The 14,156-nt window shown below is 38.4% G+C and overlaps 1 pseudogene; it reads left to right on the top strand.

Annotated features, from left to right (window-relative positions):
* The window catches only part of LOC104987570, a 101,301-nt pseudogene that overhangs the window by 38,262 nt on the left and 48,883 nt on the right, over positions 1-14,156 (top strand).

Genomic DNA, 14,156 nt, shown 5'->3' on the forward strand with positions numbered 1-14,156 from the left:
GATGTACTCAGCATATAAGTTAAATAAGCAGGGTGACAATAGACAGCCTTGACGTACTCCTTTTCCTATTTGGAACCAGTCTGTTGTTCCATGTCCAGTTCTAACTGTTGCTTCCTGACCTGCATACAGATTTCTCAAGAAGCAGGTCAGGTGGTCTGGTATTCCCATCTCTCTCAGAATTTTCCACAGTTTATTGTGATCCACACAGTCAAAGGCTTTGGCCTAGTCAATAAAGCAGAAATAGATGTTTTTCTGGAACTCTTGCTTTTTCGATGATCCAGTGGATGTTGGCAATTTTATCTCTGGTTTCTTTCCCTTTTCTAAAACCAGCTTGAACATCAGGAAGTTCACAGTTCTCGTACTGCTGAAGCCTGGCTTGGAGAATTTTGAGCATTACTTTACTAGCATGTGAGATGAGTGCAATTGTGCGGTAGTTTGAGGCATTCTTTGGCATTGCCTTTCTTTGGGATTGGAATGAAAACTGACATTTTCCAGTCCTGTGGCCACTGCTGCGTTTTCCAAATATGCTGGCATATTGAGTGCAGCACTTTCACAGCATCATCTTTCAGGATTTGAAATACTTCAACTGGAATTCCATCACCTCCACTAGCTTTGTTCGTAGTGATGCTTTCTAAGGCCCACTTGACTTCACATTCCAGGATGTCTGGCTCTAGATGAGTGATCACAGCATTGTGATTATCTTGTTCGTGAAGATCTTTTTTGTACAGTTCTTCTGTGTATTCTTGCCACCTCTTCACATACACAATTCTTTTCAAATTTAGGGAACTAACAATTAGAGTCTCCATTTCTCTTTTTATTTCATTTTCTAAGAGAAAGCACAGGCCAACATTATCCAGATATTTTGAGCCTATCTTTAACTTCTGACATACATACTTGGTGACATGACACAGATATGCTTAGAAAGTGGGTATAGATATGCATAAGATGGATCACCAATATTTTCAAAGATTAAGTTTTGAAGGGACAACCCAGAATTTTGACTAAATATATATAAATGTCCATCTTTGGATTGATGCAAGCTCCTTTCTGATGTTAAAAGATATTTTACTTTTTGAAAATCTATGTCAAAGACAGTTCAATAAATTTGGTCTCGCACCATCAACACAAACCTACCCCAAGAGTTCCCTGCCCTCATTTCTGAAAGTAAATCTCTAATTAGTGCTTTGATCATAAAATATGCTTATACATATCTGTTGAATAAAGTCTTGACTGCTGTCCTATCCTAGATATACTCAGAGGAACTTAAATGGGTAAACCCACAAAGAATATCAATCAGCTGTTTTCAGTAGATGTACAACACAGAGTTCTTCATAAAAACAACAGAAATTAGAAATTCAAAAATTCAGTTCAGAAAGCATCCTGTCAAGGACTCAAATACTATGTTTACGTGTTCAGTAGTGTAGTTGTGTGTGACTCTGCGACCCCATGGACTACAGCCCGCCAGGCTTCTCTGCCCATGTGATTTCCGAGACAAGAATACTGGAGTGGGTTGCCATTTCCTCTCCCAGGGGATGTCCCTTATCCAGAAACTGAACCCATGTCTCCTGTGTCTCCTGCATTGGCAGACAGATTCTTTACCACTGGCCCACCTGGGAAGCCTAGACTGTTACTATATTTTTACTAATTTTTTGTTTGTGATGACCTCTTAAGAGTCTGGAGTTAAAACACATATTCTTAAGGATGTTCATTCTGGACAATGCTAGAAATAGTTAAAACAGATAATGTAAAACATTTTAGTATGAGAGCTTTTCCTTTATTTCCCTATTATTATAGTAATTTTAAATTGAATGTTGCTTTTTTACTTTCACCATCTGGCCTCTCTTTTTTCCTAAATCCAGGAATAATCATCTTTTTATAAAATGTCTACTAAAATGAAAAGAATCCAAGTTCCAAATTCTGTATTCATTTCCTAAATATTCCTTCTAGAGATAGGAAATGTAGAACTTAGACTTCACCTTGTTTTAGAACATCAGAACAAGATTGAATCTAAAAACCAAATTTCTAGTGATGCCCTTAAAAGGAGGCACAAATGAAGCAAATAGGCCTTGACACCTCCACCCAGATGTAATAACTCCAGTCAAGTGGTAATATTATTTATTAAATATTATCCTGGTCTTTGATGCCATGTAGGATAGGAGAGAAATCAGTCCTTGGCCCAAGGCATGTGCTTCATTCATTATGCAAATGAATCCAGCACAATGATAATTTGTGTACAAATTTCTCCCCTATAATATTGTATTGTGATATTTTCCTATGTTCACATCTTTGGTAAAACAGATTCTTTTTTTCAGAACTTACAGGTTGAAAATATAATATGAAGAAACTAAGAGGTTTCTATTATTAAGAAATGTATAGGAATTTTCCACAAGTAAAGATATTGACTTGGAAAATAAAGCCAGACAATTCACATCCATTAATAAAATGAGTCCCTACAAAGATGGACACAAATTTAAAAGCTTTACTGAAATTCTAGAGTTAATAGAATAAGAAAAAGCTGTAGAATTGTCATGGATTCTAAATGGAAGAATTTACTTTGTTCTGTGGAATTCTCCTCCTTTCTCTTTTTGTCAAGACTTCAGCCCTATTTCCTTTCAGAAGAGGAAATTACACAGGTTTCCATACTCTAGGTTCTGGAGGTGAAGTGTGGATACCCCTGCTACATCCTCACAGAGGAGATGAAGCCAGCAGAGGCCTTAGATAACAAAAATCTTTTTAAAGTCCTTTGTGGTAAATGTTCTGATGAAAGAGGAAGAGCAGTCATATGACAGGAAGGATGAAGACTAGAAAGCAAACTCTGCTGTCCTTTCATGACCTAAAATAATTCACTAAATTAGCCTTAGATAATTTCTAATGCAAAGAAGGAAATATCATCCAAAGGTTGAGGTAGAGGTTGACATAACAGTCATCTGAAACAGTATGCACCGCTTGCTAACCTCTCATCATATAGAAAACAGTCTCCTACATTTTATACATAATTTGATATTGAACCATGGGAACACAAATATTATATTTTTATGGCAATTTTTAATGATTTCTCCCTTCGATCCTTATGAAGAGTAATCTATATGCTGACATTAATGTTTGTTTTAGATCTGTATTACTTGATAAGGTAAGCAAGGAGAAGACCCATTCAGGCACTAATTAGTAAAAAGTGCTGGGCAACACAAGGGTGACTAGAAAAGATTTTGCTGTTGTTGTTCAACTGCTAAGTCATGTCTGACTCTTTGTGACCCCGTGGACTGCATCACACCAGACTTCCCTGTCCTTCACTGTCTCCCAGAGTTTGCTCAAACTCATGTCCATTGTGTCAGAAAAGTCTCGAGAGTCCATCAGTTTCTGTATATTTCCCTTACAATGATAAGCCCACTTTCCTTTGCAGTAAAGAAACAAATATGGCAAAATAATCAGTTTCTTGTAATTAGGCTCATTATGGTATTATCTTACTAGGGGCTTACCTAGTAAGTATTGGTATTACCTAGGGTTTCCCAGGTGGCTCAGTGGTAAAGAATCCATCTGCCAAAGCAGGAGATGCAGGAGGTGGGGGTTCAGTCCCTGGGCTGGGAAGATCTCCTGGGGAAGGAAATGGCAACACACTCCAGTATTCTCATCTGGAGGATCTCATGTGTAGAGGAACAGTCCATGGGCTTGCAAAGAGTAAATATGGCTGAGGACTGAGCATGGCACAGCACAGCATGATGTTATCTATATGCAATTTACCAGACAGCAGTTATGTGCTGTGCTGTGCTTAGTCATTCAGTCATGTCCAACTCTTTTGAACACCATGGACTGTATGCCACCAGGCTCTTCTGTCTGTGGGGATTCTCCAGGCAAGAGTGCTGGAGTTGGTTGCCATCCCCTCCTACAGGGGATCTTCCCAGCTCAAGGACTGAAGCCAAATCTCCCACATTGCAGAAAGAGTCTTTACAGACTAAACCACCAGGGAAGCTCAGCAGCAGTTATAGCAATAGTTATATTATATAAGGACTTCCCTGGTGGCTCAGATGGTAAAGCATCTGTCTACAATGTGGGAGACCCAGATTCGAGAATATTTCTGGGGCCTTTTAATCATCAAATGCCTACTAGTCTTTACCTTTGATTTTCTTTGGTTGGACTATAATATACCTAGATGTAGTTTTTTGTTTCCTCTTTTTTCTTTCTTCTTCCTTTAAAAAAAAAAAATTATTTCTCTTTCTTAGTGTTGTCTGAGTTTCTTGGATCTGTGGTCTGGTATCTGATATTTATTTGAGAAAATTCTCAGTCATTACAGTTTCTAATATTTCTCCTTTTCCTTTCACTCTTCCATCTCCTTCTGATATTCCCATTGCGTATGTATTGCACATTTTGAAGTTGCCCCACAGTTCTTGGATATTCTGCTCTATTTTTCTCAGTCTGTTTTCTGATTATTGTTTAGTTTTGGAGGTTTCAAATAAGATATCATCAAACACAGAGATTCTTCCCTCAGCTGTGTCCAGCTTACTAATAATAAGTCTATCAAAGGCAGTCTTCATTTTTTTTATAGTGTTCTTTATCTCTAAAACTCAATTTTGAGTCTTTTTTAGGATTTTCATCTCTCTGCTTACATTGCCCACCTGTATGCTGTCTACTTCATCTGTTGGCTCCCTTAGCATATTGATTATAGTTGTTTTAAGTTGCTGGTCTGATAATTCACATCTGCCATCTTAGTGTCTAGTTCCAGTACTTGCTTTGTCTCTTAAAACTGTCTTTTTAGCCTTTTAGTATGTCTTGTAATACTTTCTTTATAGCTGGATGTGATGCACTAGATGAAAGAAACTGTAGTGGTGAGGTGGAGGGGAAGGGAAGCATTCTATACCCCTGTGATTAGGTCTTAGTTCTGTAGTGAGTCTATGCCTCTAGACTCAGACTTTGCAAGTGCCTTTCAGTTTTGTTTTGTTTTATTCTATTCTCCCCTTGAGGGGACAGGATGACTCAATGGAACTGGAGTTGAGTTTTTTCTTTCCACAGGTCAGTCAGGCCCTGATAAAACCCTAGAAGTTAGGCTTTGGTTAAATAGTTTCTCCCGAAGGCAGACGTTATTAAGAAGAACAAAATGCTCAGGTATATTTCAAAATGATTCCTTTTCCCCTCCCCTTGAAAGAGGCATGAGGGGATTTATGTATATACTCACTGTGAGGACCTGGGTCCTGATAGAGCTCCTGGAAATAAAAGTCATGAAAATGGCAGGGTGTGTAGGATTTGACTGGGTCCCCTGAACATTTTTTGGTGGCATGTGGGATGGTTCCCCAACCAGAGATTGAACCTGGGCTTCTGCAATGAAAGTGTGAAAACACCAAATCCTAACCACTGGGTCACCAGGGAACTACCTTCTTTCCCAACTTTTTAACTCTGAGTTGTCCACACTGAGCCTCCAGCAATCCACCAATTACAATTCAGGTTTTCCTCTCCCTGTACTTGTTTCCATTGGTGTTTCTACTTGCAGGTTTCTGCTCCAGTAAGTACTGATTTACTCTATTTGCCTGTCAATCTCTCCAATTTTGAGAGCAGCAGTTTGTCCTGTGACCTCATTTCCCTTACAGACCTAAGAAGAGTTGTTGATTTTCCAGTTTGTTCAGCTTGACTTGTTAGGACAGAGTGGCAACTTCCAAGTCTCCTACATCCCGGACCAGCCTACTACTGTCTACTAAGCAGTTCACATATTTCATCTCATAAAACCCTAAAACCATCTGTTAAGAAGTATCATTATCCTCATATCAAAGATGAGGAAGCCAAAGGTTTCAACAGTTGATCATCTTGACCAAGATATCCCAGGTAGTTTCTGACTGAGTTATCATCAAACCCAGGAATGTCTAATACCCAAACTTTGACACTATATCTCTGCACTCATCCTCACTTTCTCTTCCACTGTTCTAGCCTGCTGTATCTTATGATTTCTTTCTAAAAGTAGTCCATGACTCAAACTTTAGAGTCAGAAAAACCTTAATATAATGTAGATTGATATGCAATTTGGGGACTCATTAAAATTGCTTAAGCCCCAATTTTCTTATATATAAAATGAGAAAAATAATTATCATGGAGAGGCAATACAAAGGTTAGAGGGAACAATCAGAGACAGAGATAGCAATATATCCATTGACTGGATTCATATATGTAAATGTAATTATATCTATATTCATATGTATGTGTGTTAGGCACTTAATACATATATGTTAGCCACTATACCTTAAACAATGCCTGCTTACCCTTTATCCATATTGATTCAAACCACACCATTCATCTCTATCCTTCATGTTCTTCATCAGTTCAAAGTGGTTCTGCCATTACCTACCTCAATTAAGTCCCTGTCTTACTGGGTTCCATGGCTTTAGGTGGAAAAGATGTCTTCTAAACAGTGCTAATAGAAGACTATTCTTTTATTTAATAAAAATATAGTTGCTAATTGTCTCTAAAAACAAAAAAAAAGTATTTCACTGCTCAACTGTTACATGCAGAGGATCATATTAGTAACAATATTATGTTTAGGTAACTGCTGCCACTTACTATTGACAAATAGAATACTCCACACTGAACAAATGTTATCTTGCTTAACTTATTCAGGCTGCTTCTTAACTGATGGATATTTTGTTATATAATAATAATATATATAATTTTCTTATATAATAATATGTAATCACTTCATGCCTACTAATGCATGAGTTGTAGTAGAAAATGAAAGATGAGAAATAGAAAATAACAAACATTTAATTCTCATTAAAGATCTGAAGTTTTAAGCAAGGGACTTCCACATTTACCCACTGGTGAACGAAATTCTCCATGTTGCCGTTGTTTAGTCGCTAAGTCCTGTCCAATTCTGTGACCCCATGAACAACAGCCTGCCAGGCTTCTCTGTCCAGGGAATTTTCCAGGCAAGAATATTGGAGTAGGTTGCCATTTCCTTCTCCAGGGGATCTTCCTGATCCAGGAATTGAATCCAGGTATCCTGCATTAGCAGGTGGATTCTTTACCATTGAGTCATCAGGAAGCCTGAGATTCTCTATAGGGACCTCTTTTTTTGAAATACCAGATCCCAGGAACATCAGAATAAGCACATGTGGATTTTGGTTCCTGAAAAGGCACCTAATTGTGAAGCATGAAACTGTGCTCTGACAACCACACATGAAAGCAGCTCACAACTGGCCTTCAGGATTGCATCCTACAATTGGTATTGACCTCGTTTGTTTTCTTTTTGGCTCACTGATATGCAAAAAAAGGGCCTTGGGTTTTATTTTCCTTACCACCCTATCACTATTCAGGGATTACACTTCACAAGTCCGAAGGGAAAAACTTGATTATATGTCATCATGATATGTCTCTTGCCCTTTGAGAGACTGCCATGTTCAAAAACTGTTAACACTGTTATTAAAGGTGTTGGCCAAATCATAGCCTTTTCCACAAGACTATGATTTTTGGACTTATCCCTAATATGTCTTTGCTAATTCGAACTGAACTGCACTGTTCGTACTTGATTACCAAAAAATAGCCACTAATTCCCTAAACAGGAAGATCATTAAAGTCACATTTTTGAGTGAAGGGATAGGCCCTAATTTACAGAGAAATAAATTTCCTGAAAGGGAGATACATTAAATAATTAACTCTTCCTAACCAGTTTGAATTTCTGAATAAGATTAAACAAAGCCACTGATGGGATGAAGGAGCAAAAAGGAAGAGAAAGTTATAGAGTATGTCCAAGAAAGATAAAAATGAGGAGCTAAAATTTTGCATCCCTGGATGCAATGGACTGGCAATGTCAAAATAAAGGGAAGCGCTAATACAATATTCACGAGAACAATTCCAAATATTTCAAAATTGTGCCTAAGGCTAATCCTGAAAGACCAGAACATATCTCAGAAAGGTTGTCAACAGCATAGGAGAATTTCTACCTAATGGAAGCAAGTAAAGGGGGGGTGTACTGAGCTCCATCTGAGCTATAGTTTCTCCCTCTGGTGTTTATGAAAATATCAAACCCATGCTAACTTTTTTCTAACTTCTTTCTAAAATATGTTTCCACCTCCTGTTTAGGAGTCTCATAGATTTCAATCTTTAATTCATACTTGTGATGTCAATGTAATTCAAAGGAGAGGCAGATGATCTATCTTGCTCTTAAGTGAGTACCTTTAGAAAACTAGAAAAAAAATAGAAAAAGTATTAATCTACACCTGAAAGGTAAAGAGATTGAAATAATTAAGTTCAGCTTTTGAAAGTATTAAAGCGTCCGTGGTGGTACAGACTATTGTTTTCAATACTGGAAGGGTACAGAGGAAGGTGTATTTCAAGATCAGAGGACTGTTAGAGGATCCTTTGGCTCCTCTGTGTTTACACTAACCTCAAATTAAATATCAGCACATTCTGTCACATTAATTTAAATCTTCACTCAATCTACTTTGCTAAAAGGTATAGACAACTTGTCCTCAATGTAAATCAGCAATGAAGACAACAGAAAAACATCATAGACTTACTGATTCCCTAGACTCATTCCCTACTGTTTTAGAGGCAACTTCAAATTATAAAAAATTATTTTGGGTCATTTTAGAAATCATAATCAGTCTCATATTTGGTAACCTGAAGCAATTTTAATTTATTAAACCAAACAGCATTGTTAGAAATTATCTGACCCCTAAATTTTAAAGTGTGTTGACTTATTCAAAACTTATCTGTTTGTGACTACCATGTACCTGGAAGTCTTAAGTCCTAGGCATATGGCAATAAAGAAGAAAATCTACATGCAAGGAAATTTCTAGTGGGGTGAGGCATGTGTGCATATGTGTGTATAGGAGTTATAGAACATGTATTATAAAAAGCAAATAGGAAAAACAGTAATTTATGAAAAGTGATGAGAGAATGACTAAATCACCAGTTTAGATTTGACAGACAGGAAACATGGGTAATACTAAACCCAAAATCTAAATGACAAAGGAACCAAATAAGCAAAGATTAAGAAGAACAGGTGGTACATGGGCTTTTGAATGGGAATGAGGAAGAAATAACCAATTTAGTTTATCATAGTGGATGAGAGAAAGAGTTGTACAGAGGGTAAATCACATAGGATTTTCGAGACAAGATGAGAAATTTGGATTCATCTTGATTGTGATGGAAGTTCATGAAGGGTTTTGAGGGCTAATATAATTCGAATTATCATTTTAAAACATCCCACTGACCTCCCTGTGAATTGTTAGCTTACACACAATAAACATTTTAGGATAAGGAAAAATGTACTGTCGCTTCTCTATATAGATCATTCTCTTCTCTTCATTTTCAAAATGTGAGTGTCAATTTGGGGACAAACACTGAACTCCTTGCTGGAGATACAAGTGAGCTAACATGGGGCCTCATTCTCATGAATCTTACTGTCTGAGAAGAGACATAGATATGAATTAAATAATCACACTAAGGATATATAAATACTATCTGTAAAAGTCCTCTGAAGAAAGGGAATGGGTTTATAACAGAGTACATATCAAAGGATCCAAATCTAACTGGGAAGTCATGGAAAACTTTCCAGGATCTGTAATCAAAAGAATGAGTAGGAATAAATTGATTTTTACCTTAAGTACAACAAAAGTTTTAAACAGGATGACATGATTCAATGTCAGTTTTAAAGTCATCATTCACTCTAGCTTCAGTTGAAGAATAGATTGAAGAGAGAACAGAATGAACATAGCAGGACATGTTAAGCAGGATCTCTTAAGAGATAACCGAAGCTAAGAGCAGAATGAAGGTAACTATGAACAGAAAACAGATTTCATAGATACGGAGGTGATAAAGGCAATTGGTCTTCAAGACAGATTAGATAGGAAGAGTGAGGAAAACAGAGAGGATTGGCCAGAACTAGCGAATGAATGATGATGCCATTTACTGTGAGAAGGAATGATGAAAGACGACCAGATTTGAAGAAAAAGACCATGAATCTGGTCATGTACATATAAATTTGTGCTATCTTCCAACTATCCAAGTGATATGTCAAGTCAATAGTTGGATATACTGATATACCAGAGAAGATCTCTGGGCTAGAGAAATAAATTTGGGCACCTGCACGGTAACTAGAACTATGAATGTGTTCTAGTAAGGGACAATTAAAAAGGCCTATTTCTGATCTTTAAGAAACTCTAGAGTTTGATGACCCAGTAGATAAGGAACTGCTTGCAAAGAAAAATCTGAAAGGCATGGCCAGAGAGGCAACACTTGAAGAATGTCCAATAATGTTAAATGATTAAGAAGAACTGGGGAGAGCCAAGGAGTTTTCTCTATGTGAATGTCTGCTTCTACTTTATGAACACAGAAGACATGAGATTCTGGGCTAGAGACAAAGGACTTATTGATTCATGGCAAAAATAGTCACATGATGCTCTTGCTGGTTCCCTATGTGTCCGAAATCCCATGGAGTGTGGGGTGCCCAATATGGATACCTGCACATTTAGTGGGTTGCATTATAGGAAAGAAACACTGAGCATGGAAGATTAACCACTTTTATAGTAAGGTGGAGACAAGCATGCTCTTTATCTGGAATAAAATGTCACCTACTCCTCAGGGTTGCTTGCTGGAAACACAACCCTGAGAAATGGCCCAAGTAAGAACTGAACATGAAACAATGGACTGGTTCAAAATTGGGAAAGGAGTATGACAAGGCTGTATATTGTCACTCTGCTTATTTAACTTCTATGTAAAGTACATTATGCGAAATGCTGGGCTGGATGAAGCACAAGCTGGAATCAAGATTGCTGGGAGAAATATCAACAACCTCAGACATGCAGATAGTATCACTCCAATGGCAGAGAGTGAGCAACAAAACAGCCTCTTAATGAGGGTAAAAGAGGAGAGTGAAAAAGCTGACTTGACACTCAACATTTAAAAAACTAACACCATGGCATGTAGTCCCATCACTTAATGGCAAATAGATGGGGAAAAGTGGAAACAGTGGCAGATTTAATTTACATGGGATCTAAAGTTGCTGCGGACAGTGACTATAGCCATGAATTTAAAAGACACTTGTTCCTTGGAAGGAAAGCTATAATAAACTTAGACACCATATTAAAAAGCAGAGACATCACTTTGCCAACAAAGGTCCCTAGAGTTAAAGCTATGATTTTTCCAGTAGTCATGTATGGGTGTGTGAGGTGGACCATAAAGAAGGCTGAGAAACAAACAATTAATGCTTTCAAATCACAGTGCTGGAAAAGATTCTTGAGAGTCTCTTGGACTGCAAAAAAATCAAACCAGTCAATCCTAAAGGAAATCAACCCTGAACATTCATTGGAAGGACTGATGCTGAAGTTGACATTCCAATACTTTGGCCACTTGATGCAAAGAGCTGACTCACTGGAAAAGACCCTGATACTGGGAAAGATTGAAGGCAAAGGAGAATGGGGTGGCGGAGGATGCCATGGTTAGATAGTATTACTGACTCAATGGACATGAATCTGAGAAAGTTCTGGAAGATAGTGCAGGATGGAGGAGCCTGGCATGCTCCAGTCCATGAGCTCACAAAAAGTTGGATACAGCTTAGTGACTTTTGAACAACCGTGAACAATGCAACAAAGAATCGTCAGGAACCTGATTGCTTAGCACAGTCAGGAAGAACACATAGGGAGGCCTAGGGCCTATTGGAGACTGTTTTTCTCAACAATGATCCTGAAATGAATTCAGGGTAGAAAAAAAATTTCAAAGGGATACAGCAAAATAGAGATAATCTTCAACCTAATTAGGAGCTATTTCATCACTGAGCATGTGTGCTAAGTCACTTCATTGGAGTCCAACTCCTTCTGACCCTATGGACCACAGTCTGCCAGGCTTCTCTATCCATAGTATTCTTCAGGCAAGAATACTGGAGCGGGTTGCCAAGCCCACCTCCAAGGATCTTCCTGACCCAGGGATGGAACCCACGTGTCTTATGTCTCCTGCATTGCCAGGTTAGTTCTTTACCACTAGCACCACATGGGAAACCATTTCATCAGGGTGGTATAATATAAAAACATATTGTGGGGTGAGTGTCGGGTATGGAAACAAAGATCACAAACACAGAATACTTTTTTTAAAGAGGTTCAAATATAAGAAGAGAAAATTTTAAGATGATGCTTTGAAGTGATATATTAAAATGATAGAATTTTTTTAATAGGTCAAGTCTTGAGTATGTTTAAAAACTGATGGAAATGAACAAATGAAATATTCTACAAACATGACAATATAAAATACCATTAAATTTACATTAATCCTGTTTAGGACATTATTATGAGTTTAATTGTGTCCTCCGCTCAAATATATAGAAGTCCTAGCCATAGGATTTTTGAATGTGACCTTATTCAGACATAAGGTTATTACAGATGATCAAGTTAAAATTAGGTTATTAGGGTGGACCTAATTCAATCCCAAAGAAAGGCAATGCCAAAGAATACTCAAACTACCTCACAATTGCACTCATCTCACATGCTAGTAAGGTAGTACTCAAAATTCTCCAAACCAGGCTTCAGCAATATGTGAACCGTGAACTTCCAGATATCCAAGCTGGTTTTAGAAAAGGCAGAGGAACCAGAGACCAAATTGCCAACATCTGCTGAATCATGGAAAGAGGAAGAGAGTTCCAGAAAAACATCTATTTCTGCTTTATTGACTAGGCCAAAGCCTTTGACTGTGTGGATCACAATAAACTGTGGAAAATTCTGAGAGACTGGAATAACAGAACACCTGACATGTCACTTGAGAAACCTATAGGCAGGTCAGGAAGCAACAGTTAGAACTGGACATGGAACAACAGATTGGTTCCAAATAGGAAAAGGAGTACGTCAAAGCTGTATATCGTCACCCTGCTTATTTAACTTCTATGCAAAGTACATCATGAGAAACGCTGGGCTGGGAGAAGCACAAGCTGGAATCAAGACTGCCAGGAGAAATATCAATAACTTCAGAAATGCAGATGACACCACCCTTATGGCAGAAAGTGAAGAGGAACTAAAAAGCCTCTTGATGAAAGTGAAAGTGGAGAGTGAAAAAGTTGGCTTAAAGCTCAACATTCAGAAAATGAAGATCATGGCATCTGGTCCCATCATTTCACAGGAAATAGATGGGAAAAGAGTGGAAACAGTGGCAGACTTTATTTTGGGGGGCTCCCAAATCACTGCAGATGGTGATTTCAGCCATGAAATTAAAAGACGCTTACTCCTTGGAAGGAAAGTTATGACCAACCTAGATAGCATATTCAAAAGCAGAGACATTACTTTGCCAACAAAAGTCCGTCTAGTCACAGCTGTGGTTTTTCCTGTGGTCATGTATGGATGTGAGAGTTGGACTGTGAAGAAAGCTGAGTGCCAAAGAACTGATGCTTTTGAACTGTGGTGTTGGAGAAGACTCTTGAGAGTCCCTTGGACTGCAAGGAGATCCAACCAGTCCATTCTAAAGGAGATCAGCCCTGGGATTTCTTTGGAAGGAATGATGCTAAAGCTGAAACTCCAGTACTTTGGCCACCTCATGCGAAGAGTTGACTCTTTGGAAAAGACTGTGATGCTGGGAGGGATTGGGGGCAGGAGAAGGGGACGACAGAGGATAAGATGGTTGGATGGCATCACCCACTCGATGGACGTGAGTTTGAGTGAACTCTGGGAGTTAATGATGGACAGGGAGGCCTGTGGTGCTGCAATTCATGGGGTTACAAAGAATCAGACACTACTGAGCGACTGAACTGAACTGAACTGAATTCAGTATGAATGTATTATTTTAAAAAGGGTAACTTTAGGCAAAGAGACAAACATGCATAGGGGGAAGCTGGTGTGAACACCCAAGAAAAATTCATCTTCAAACCAGAGAACCCCTTAGGTTACCAGAAGTTAGGAGACATAGAACAAAATCTCTGCACAGCCTTCAGCAGGAACTAACTATATCTACATCTTGATTTCAGACTTCTAGCCTCCAGAACTGTGAAAGTACATTTCTGTTCATTAAGCCACCTAGCTTTTGGTACTTTGTTACAGCGACCCTCAGTTCAGTTCAGTTCAGTTCAGTCGCTCAGTCGTGTCCTACTCTTCACAACCCCATGAATCGCAGCACGCCAAGCCTCCCTGTCCATCACCAACTCCCGGAGTTCACTCAGACTCACGTCCATCGAGTCAGTGATGCCATCCAGCCATCTCATTCTC

This window comes from Bison bison, unplaced genomic scaffold (assembly GCF_000754665.1).
Source record: "Bison bison bison isolate TAMUID 2011002044 unplaced genomic scaffold, Bison_UMD1.0 scf7180017864098, whole genome shotgun sequence".
In the NCBI taxonomy this organism is placed as follows: Eukaryota; Metazoa; Chordata; class Mammalia; order Artiodactyla; family Bovidae; genus Bison; species Bison bison.